The 9,821-nt window shown below is 43.3% G+C and overlaps 3 non-coding genes across 3 annotated transcripts; all 3 read right to left on the bottom strand.

The window, feature by feature from the left end:
* Positions 1-1,943: 1,943 nt before the first annotated feature.
* Positions 1,944-2,016, bottom strand: trnav-aac (transfer RNA valine (anticodon AAC)). The gene has a single exon. It is a non-coding gene; the product is annotated as a tRNA-Val (tRNA).
* Positions 2,017-5,372: 3,356 nt separating this feature from the next.
* trnav-uac (transfer RNA valine (anticodon UAC)) lies at positions 5,373-5,445 on the bottom strand. The gene has a single exon. It is a non-coding gene; the product is annotated as a tRNA-Val (tRNA).
* Positions 5,446-7,723: 2,278 nt separating this feature from the next.
* On the bottom strand, positions 7,724-7,805 carry trnal-uag (transfer RNA leucine (anticodon UAG)). Its single transcript has one exon. It is a non-coding gene; the product is annotated as a tRNA-Leu (tRNA).
* Positions 7,806-9,821: the final 2,016 nt, after the last annotated feature.

Genomic DNA, 9,821 nt, shown 5'->3' on the forward strand with positions numbered 1-9,821 from the left:
CGATCGGACTTACCAGTAATACAGAGCCAGCCGACTACGCCATTTGTTGTGGGAAAAGTCACCACTTTTCAGACTTGAGATTCAACATATACTTTATTAAATCGAAGCTTCTGGAGGATCTCTGGGCAGAGTTCCTCAATCTGGCTTGGCAGCAAGTGCAGTTATGTACATTAAAACATCGCAAACATCAGCAGGTTTGCATCAAGCCGGAGGCGGTCACATATTTGGCCAATTGTGCCCCTTGACAATAGTTAGTTATCAATAACTCCCAATCACATTTCGTTGAAAATACCTCACTGTTCAGTTCCTTTTTCAGGCCATCTGCCTGACTATTCCTGTCCTTTGCTGTCTGACCATTCCTGCTTGCTTTGCAGTTTTACACTAAAATGAGACATGGCTCACGCCAGTTTGTCACTGAGTCAAGGCTCGAGTGTTTGTGGTTAACCACAGTGCAAAGGTTACATAGACAACTTTTCTTGTCTTAGAAAGTTTTACATTCACAATGATGGCTTAAAAAGTTTTACATTCACAATAATGGCTTGAACAGTCTCAATTTTACTCCAACAATCGTGATAAACACTACACTACAGAAACAGCTTGAATCGGACGAGAGCAAATCTGCCTGTCTGCAATGTTCAACTACGCTGTGTTGCTGCAGGTTCCGATGGTTAGACTGAGAGCCCATGGCACTTAATTCAGGAAGAAAACCGTTACTTTCAATCTGATTGTACGACTTATCCCGAACATCAAAAGTTAAAATCGTTCGTCTCGCAAATATCTAAGGGAGCAATGATTTCTGCCCATTCGTTCATGCATCATTTTCACCTTTCTTCGAATAATCTCAATCAATTGTACTCAGTAATAAAGGAAAATTACTGCGGATGACAAAAGAGAAAATGCTGCAAAATCTCACAATGTCTGGCAGCACCTGTAAGGAGTGAAAAGGGCGGACGTTTCGAGTCCAGATGACACTTTATCAAAGCTCATTGTGCAATTGTACTCAGAATCTGTTTCACTATTTAGTATCAATGCATTATTTAACACATATGTCTTCATTATGATTTGAATATCTCTGAAATGGAACATCACTGAATTGCAACAGAACGAATCGAATCACCGGGTAATACAGATCGCAAATTTGAGATTGACTATCGTCAGCTTTTAAACAAAGTCAACTGCATTTAAATGTAGAGAAATCAAGAATTATCTGTTCGTGACACTTGAGCCTTTTTAATTATGGGCCTGAAACATTTAGGCGCATAACTTCCTGACCTTTACAGGAAAGTCCAGTAGATCCGCACTGAGTCTCGATTCCCTCATCTGTCTGAGTGGCTTTTCCTGTTTCTCAGTGATGAAAAACGATTTTAAAATAGATCTTGCGTGAAATGTGCGCCATTTCCTCTAGTTCACTTGCAGTATGACTTGTTGAGCACACACTGTCAGGTATTTCAGATGGTGATTAACCATATTAGTCTGCACCTATAAACCCATTAAATTCTGCTGTAGACTGAACGAGATGCGAATAAGTGCTGGTGTCAAAATCGAAATTTCCTGTCAGTGCGTCAAAAAAAGCGTTTCTTATTTCACAGAAAGCATTTGAGGGTGATGCCAGCATGTCTTTCAGACTGTGGGAGGAAAGCGGAGCATCCGGAGGAAACCCATGCAGACACGGGGAGAAGATGCAGACTCCGCGCAGACAGTGATCCAAACCGGGAATCGAACCTGGGATCCTGGCGCCTTGAGGCAGCAGTCTTAACTGCTGTGCCACTGTGCTGCCCGGTTTCGATCTGGCGTCTTTCCGCGTGTTAGGCGAATGTGATAACCACAACACGACAGAAACAGCTTAATGATAGCATGCCTTTCACATCGAGACTCAGATAATGATGAGCAACGAACTGAAAACAAACAATTTTCCCTTCCACGACATGAGGAAGCTTAATGAATGTTTCTGCCTGGCTTCGAACCGGGGACTTTTCGCGTGTTAGGCGAACGTGATAACCACTACACTACAGAAACAGCTTGGATAGCAGTGGAGCGAATCTGCCTGTCTGCAATGTTCAACTACGCTGTGATGCTGCAGGTTCCGATGGTGAGACTGAGAGCACATGTCACTGAATTCAGGAAGATAACCGTGACTTTCAATCTGATTGTGCGACTTATCCCAAACATCGAAATTCAAAATCGTTCTTCTGGCAAATATCTAAGGGAGCAATGATTTCTGCCCATTCGTTAATGCATCATCTTCATCTTTCTTCGAATCATCTCAATCAATTGTACTCAGTAATGAAAGCAAATTACTGCGGATGAGAAAAGAGAAAATGCTGCAAAATCTCACATGTCTGGCAGCACCTGTAAGGAGTGAAAAGGGCGGACGCTTCGAGTCCAGATGAAACTTTATCAAAGCTCATTGTACAATTGTTATCAGTATTTGTTTCAATATTTAATATCAATGCATTATTTAACACATATGTCTTCATTATGAAATGAATATCTCTGAAATTGTACATCACTGAATTCCAAACATAACTGACCAACAGAACGAAGCGAATCACCGGGCAATACAGATCACAAATTTGAGATTGACTATCGTCAGCTTTTAAACAAAGTCAACTGCATTTAAATGGAGGAAAATCAAGAATTATCTGTTCGTGACAGTTGAGCCTTTTTTGTTACGGGCGTGAAACATTCATGCGCATAACTTATGGACGTTTACCGGAAAGTCCAGTAGATCCGCGCTGAGTCTCGATTCCCTCATCTGTCTGAGTGGCTTTTCCTGTTTCTCAGTGATGAAAACGATTTTTAAAAGATTCTTCTGTGAAATGTGCGCCATTTCCTCTAGTTCACTTACAGTATGACTTGTATCTGTCTTTTTGAGCACACACTACTGTCAGAAATTTCAGATGGTGACGAACCATATTAGTCTGCACCTATAAACCCATTAAATTCTGTTGTAGATTGAACGAGATGCGAATATGTGCTCAGTGTCAAAATCGTAATTTCCAGTCAGTGCGTCAAAAATCCGTTTCTTATTTCACAGAAAGCATTTGAGGGTGATGTCAGAGCAATGATAACATGCCTTTAACATCGAGGCTCGGATAATGATGAGCAACAAACTGAAAACAAGCAATTTTCCCTGACACGACATAAGGAAGCTTAATGAATGCTTCTGCCTAGTTTCCAACCGGGGACCTAACAGGCGAACGGGATAGCCACTACACTACAGAAACAGCTCGTCACGCAGTTGAGAAAATCTGCCTATCCGCAAAGTTCAACTACGCTGTGATGCTGCAGGTTCCGATGGTGAGACTGAGAGCCCATGTCACTGAATTCAGGAAGATAACCGTGACTTTCAATCTGATTCTGCGACTTATCCCAAACATCAAAATTTCAAATCGTTCGTCTGGCAAATATCTAAGGGAGCAATGATTTCTGCCCATTCGTTAATGCATCATCTTCATCTTTCTTCGAATAATCGCAATCAATTGTACTCAGTAATAAAAGCAAATTACTGCGGATGAGAAAAGAGAAAATGCTGCAAAATCTCACAATGTCTGGCAGCACCTGTAAGGAGTGAAAAGGGCGGACGTTTCGAGTCCAGATGAACCTTTATCAAAGCTCATTGTACAATTGTACTCAGTATTTGTTTCACTATTTAGTCTCAATGCGTTATTTAACACATATGACTTCATTATGAATTGAATATCTCTGAAATTGAACATAGAACATAGAACATAGAACATAGAACATTACAGCGCAGAACAGGCCCTTCGGCCCACGATGTTGCACCGACCAGTTACAAAAAAAAACCTAAACCAATTTCTTTTCGTCCATGAATCTATCTACGGCTCTCTTAAACGCCCCCAAACTAGGCGCATTTACAACTGATGCTGGCAGGGCATTCCAATCCCTCACCACTCTCTGGGTAAAGAACCTACCCCTGACATCGGTCCTATAACTACCCCCCCTCAATTTAAATCCATGCCCCCTCGTGCTGGATTTCTCCATCAGAGGAAAAAGGCTATCACTATCCACCCTATCTAAACCTCTAATCATCTTATATGTTTCAATAAGATCCCCTCTTAGCCGCCGCCTTTCCAGCGAAAACAATCCCAAGTCCCTCAGCCTCTCCTCATAGGATCTCCCCTCCATACCAGGCAACATCCTGGTAAACCTCCTCTGCACCCTCTCCAAAGCCTCCACATCCTTCCTGTAATGTGGGGACCAGAACTGCACACAGTACTCCAAGTGCGGCCGCACCAGAGTTGTGTACAGTTGCAACATAACGCTACGACTCCTAAATTCAATCCCCCTACCAATAAACGCCAAGACACCATATGCCTTCTTAACAACCTTATCTACTTGATTCCCAACTTTCAGGGATCTATGTACACATACACCTAGATCCCTCTGCTCCTCCACACTATTCAAAGTCCTCCCGTTAGCCCTATACTCAACACATCTGTTATTCCTACCAAAGTGAATCACCTCACACTTCTCCGCATTAAACTCCATCCGCCACCTCTCGGCCCAACATTGCAACCTGTCTAAGTCTTCCTGCAAACTACGACACCCTTCCTCACTGTCTACCACACCACCGACTTTGGTGTCATCAGCAAATTTGCTAATCCACCCAACTATACCCTCATCCAGGTCATTAATAAATATTACAAACAGCAGTGGCCCCAAAACAGATCCCTGAGGTACACCACTTGTAACCGCACTCCATGATGAACATCACTGAATTGCAAACATAACTGACCAACAGAATGAAGCGAATCACCGGGTAATACAGATCGCACATTTGAGCTTGATTATGGTCAGCTTTTAAACAAAGTCAACTCCATTTAAATGGAGGAGAATCAGGAATTATCTGTTCGTGACCCTTGAGCCTTTTTTATTATGAGCTTGAAACATTCAGGCTCATAAATTCCGGCCCTTTACAGGAAAGTCCAGTAGATCCACACCGAGTCTCGATTCCCTCATCTGTCTGAGTGGCTTTTCCTGTTTCTCAGTGATGAAAAATGATTTTAAAAAAGATTCTTCTTCTAGTTCACTTACAGTGTCACTTGTATCTGTCTTTTTGAGCACACACTACTATCAGATATTTCAGATGGTGATTAACCATATTAGTCTGCACCTATAAACCCATTAAATTCTGTTGTCGACTGAACGAGATGCGAATAAGTGCTGTGTCAAAATCGAACTTTCCTGTCAGTGCGTCAAAAAAAAAGCGTTACTTATTTCACAGAAAGCATTTGAGGGTGATGCCAGAGTAATGATGACATGCCTTTAACATCGAGGCTCTGATCATGATGAGCAACAAAATGCAATCAAACAATTTTCTCTTACATGACTTGAGGAAGCTTAAAGAATGCTTCTGCCTGGTTTCGAACCAGGGACCTTCCGCGTGTAAGGCGAACGTGATAACCACTACACTACAGAAACAGCTTGAGGCACAACGCAGCAAATCTGCCTCTCTGCAATGTTCAACTACGCTGTGATGCTGCATGTTCCAATGGTGAGACTGAGAGCCCATTGTCACTGAATTCAGGAAGATAACCGTTACTTTCAATCTGATTCTGCGACTTATCCTGAACATCAAAATTCAAAATCGTTCTTCTGGCAAATATCTAAGGGAGCAATGATTTCTGCCCATTCGTTAATGCATCATTTTCATCTTTCTTCGAATAATCTCAGTCAATTGTACTCAGTAATGAAATCAAATTACTGCGGATGAGAAAACAGACAATGCTGCAAAATCTCACAATGTCTGACAGCGCCTGTAAGGAGTGAAAAGAGCGGACGTTTCGAGTCCAGATGAAACTTTTTCAAAGGTCATTGTACAATTGTTTCACTATTTACTTTCAGTGCATTATTTAACACTTATGTCTTCATAAAGTTGGGATCTGATGTTGCAGTTGTATAGAACGTTGATTCGGCCGCATTTGGAATACTGCGTCCACTTCTTGTCGCCACACGACCAGTAGGGCGTGGACGCTATAGAGAGAGTGCAGAGGAGGTTTACCAGGATGTTGCCTGGTATGGAAGGGCTTAGTTATGAGGAGAGATTGGGTAAACTGGGGTTGTTCTCACTGGAAAGACGGAGGATGAGGGGTGACTTAATAGAGGTGTATAAAATTATGAAAGGCATTGATATGGTGAACGGTGGGAAGCTTTTTCCCAAGTCGGTGGTGACGTTCACGAGGGGTCATAGGTTCAAGGTGAGGGCGGGGGGGGGGGCGGGTGGAGTTTTAACACGGATATCAGAAGGGCGCATTTTACACAGAGGGTGGTGGGGGCCTGGAATGCCCTGCCGGGCAAGGCGTTGGAGGCGGACACACTGGGAACGTTTAAGACTGATCGAGGTAGCCACATGAACGAAGTGGGAATGGAGGGATACAAAAGAATGGTCTAGTTTGCACCAGGGAGCGGCGCGGGCTTGGAACTCCGAAGGGCCTGTTCCTGTGCTGTATTGTTCTTTGTTCTTTATTATGAATTGTATATCTCAGAAATTGAACATCACTGAATTGCAAACATAACTGCCCAACAGAACGAAGCGAATCACTGGGTAATACAGATCGTAATTTTGAGATTGAATATCGTCAGATTTTAAACAAAGTCAACTCCATTTAAATGGAGAAAAATCAAGAATTACCTGTTCGTGACACTTGAGCCTTTTTTTTTAAGGGCGTGAAACATTCAGGCGCATAACTTCCAGACCTTTACCGGAAAGTCCAGTCGATCCGCACAGAGTCTCGATTCCCTCATCTGTCTGAGTGGCTTTTCCTATTTCTCAGTGATGAAAAACGATTTAAAAATAGATATTCTGTGAAATGTGCGCCACTTCCTCTAGTTCACTTACAGTATCACTTGTATCTGCCTTTCTGAGCACACACTACTGTTAGATATTACAGATGGTGATTAACCATATTAGTCTGCATCTATCAACTCATTTAATTTTGTTGTAGACTGAACGAGATGCGAATATGTGCTCAGCGTCAAAATCGAACATTCCTCTCAGTGCGCCACTTAATAGAAGAACAAATCTGTTACTTTCAACCTGATTTCTCAACTTATCTTGAACTTCTTCTGTTGTCGTAGCGTCTGCATAGTCTCGGCGATGTACCATGTTTCGGGATATCCTTTCCTGCAGCGTATGAGGGAGACAACGTTGGCCGAGTTGCATGTGTATGTATCGTCTACCTGGTGGATTCTGTTCTCACGTGTGATGATGGCATCCGGGTCGATGATCCAACACATCTTGCAGAGGTTGCCGTGGCAGGGTTGTGTGGTGTCGTGGTCGCTGTTCTCTTGAAGGCTGGGTAGTTTTCTGCGAACAATGGTCTGCTTGAGGTTGTTCTGTTTTTTGAAGGCAAGTAGTGGGGGCGTGGAGATGGCCTTCGCGCGATATTCGTCTTCATCGATTGTACGCTGAAGGCTCCGAAGAAGATGTCATAGTTTCTCCACTCCGAAGACGTCTTGGCTTCTGCACTCTGGGGACGTACTGGAGGAGGAAGGGCACTCTGAGGGCTGTGTCCCGTACTTGTCTTCTGAGGAGGTCGGTGCGCTTTTTTGCTGTGGCGTGTCGGAACTGTCCATCCATGAGTCAAGCGCAATATCCTGTTCTTACAAGGCCGTCTGTCAAAAACGACACCGCTCAGACTCCTGCGTTCAACCCGAGCTGTTGGACTTCAGCTCCAAGGACAAAAACTTCCGTCAACTCTGGCAGCGGTGGGATTCGAACCCACGCCTCGAGAGAGACTGGAGCCTAAATCCAGCGCCTTAGACCGCTCGGCCACGCTACCACACGGAAAGACTTGATAATCATGTAATTTCATTGCATTAATACTGAAATATATCAAAATCCGTGGAGTTGGGATGGGCCCTGACTAAATCGTAACCGAATCAGATGATCCTGAAATGCGTAGCAAACAAAAATCATCTCCAGTCAGAAACACAATGAGCTGCAGTGAAGGGCTGGCTCCTTTTAAACTGTCCTTAACCTCGTTTAGCTCCCAGAAAGGACAATATGGCTTCCTGTTGAATTTTCTCAGGGTCTTCACTTGAGAAAGGACAGGACACAAGGCGAGACTGGGATTTGTGCGTTCTGCCGGGAAATAACTGATAGTTGTTCTCACGCATTGGAGGAGAGCAATAAATCTTCATTTCCTGACCTGCAATCAAAACAGCAGTGAAAGTTTCAAACTCTAACCAGCAGACCAACAGATTACAGCGCGTTTTACAATTTGCTTTGCCCACGATCCTTTTGTTATTTTAGTTTCCACGCCAGACCACTTGCACCAGAAACTTCTGCAAAATGGCACCTTCCGTTTCAACACCAGAGAAGTGTTCAGCCAATTACAGGAATAATTCCACGACAGTTATCGCGTCCGCCTCCCACGGCGTGAAACTGGTAGAATTTGTTTTCCAAATCATTTTCACTGCAGACTGAGGGAAAAGTTATATTATTCATATATTTGCAAATTTTAACGAGTCTGATGGGTTTCCCCTGCATTTTCTAGTTGTGAAGTCAGGGGTCACTCCTTGAAAAGGGCAGAAGGTAAGGTTCGGCACAGAAAACGAGGGAGGATGTATTATTTGACACAAGGAATGATAGACAAGGCAACATTGAGCTGGTGATGGCGGAACTCGGGTGTTCCAATGGTGCAAAGTCAACGTCTTCACGGCCATGGTCTCGATGGCAGGTGAAAAATGTGGAAATAAGTTGAGTATTTTTTAAAATGAGAAACCCGTCGATTGTGTGACGGAAGAGGAGGAAGAGAATGGCTAAAATGACGATGATCCGCTGATTGGAGAAGTCACTGTCAGCTTCCCTGCTGGTCGAGTGGTTTGGATTCGGCACGTTCATCACTGTGGACTGGATTCAATCCCCAGCCAGAGGGTAACTCGTTTGTATTGCTGTGTGAACTGACACCATGAAAAGGAATTCTGCATTGAATGAAACCAGATCTGGCAGCGTCCGTGGAGAGAGAAACAAAGTTAATCTTCCAGCTGGATCTTTCATCAAAGCTGGAAAAGTCGGAAATGTAACAGATGGAAAACAACTGCTTGGCTGTGATTCCAAAATATTGTGAGGGGCTTGAGGGGCTAAATGTTCTATCCAAAATCTCAATCATATTCTAACCCATTGCCGGTATTATTCTGAGCAATAGTTACCTTCGACTGTTAGCGGAGCCGCATGGTCTTAATTACTAAATTTAAGTTTCAATATCTGAATTGCTGTGGATTCAAATCCCACCACTGCCGAAAAGTGCAGCTCGTTTGTCTTTTCAGCGAATGGCATTCTGTAAGAACGAAAAAGGAGGGATGAAAGGTGCAGCGTGACCTTCTAGAACAGAAGGTTCTCGACAGCAACTTTTGTTGCTGTTACTATTCAATGATTTAATATGAGTAACACGAACACATTGACACCGGTTGCAGTGGTGGCCAAGCGGCTCAGGCGGTGGATTTGAAATTATTGTTTTCTCACGGAGATTTGAACCTCACCCAATGCGCTGCTCAGCATTCATTCCTTTCGATGACTGCAGAATTATTATTCTTTCAATGGAATCAAAATCTTTCAAATATTCCCATCTGTTTTTCCTGCTTCACTTCGCATTCCTTCATTTCTGTTCATCAGCTAGAAATCACCAAAACCCCAGCCAGAAATGGAACAAAACTGAACCCAGTTAGTGACATCATTGATCTATGGGTGTTTGTGTCTTGTCAGCCCTCTGTGACTCTCGGTGTCTGTGTGTGTTCCTCTGTGCATCAATGTGATTCAGTTCCCAGAGGGGGTGAAGACATTTTTTAACATCACA

This window comes from Mustelus asterias, chromosome 30 (assembly GCF_964213995.1).
Source record: "Mustelus asterias chromosome 30, sMusAst1.hap1.1, whole genome shotgun sequence".
NCBI classification, from domain to species: domain Eukaryota; kingdom Metazoa; phylum Chordata; class Chondrichthyes; order Carcharhiniformes; family Triakidae; genus Mustelus; species Mustelus asterias.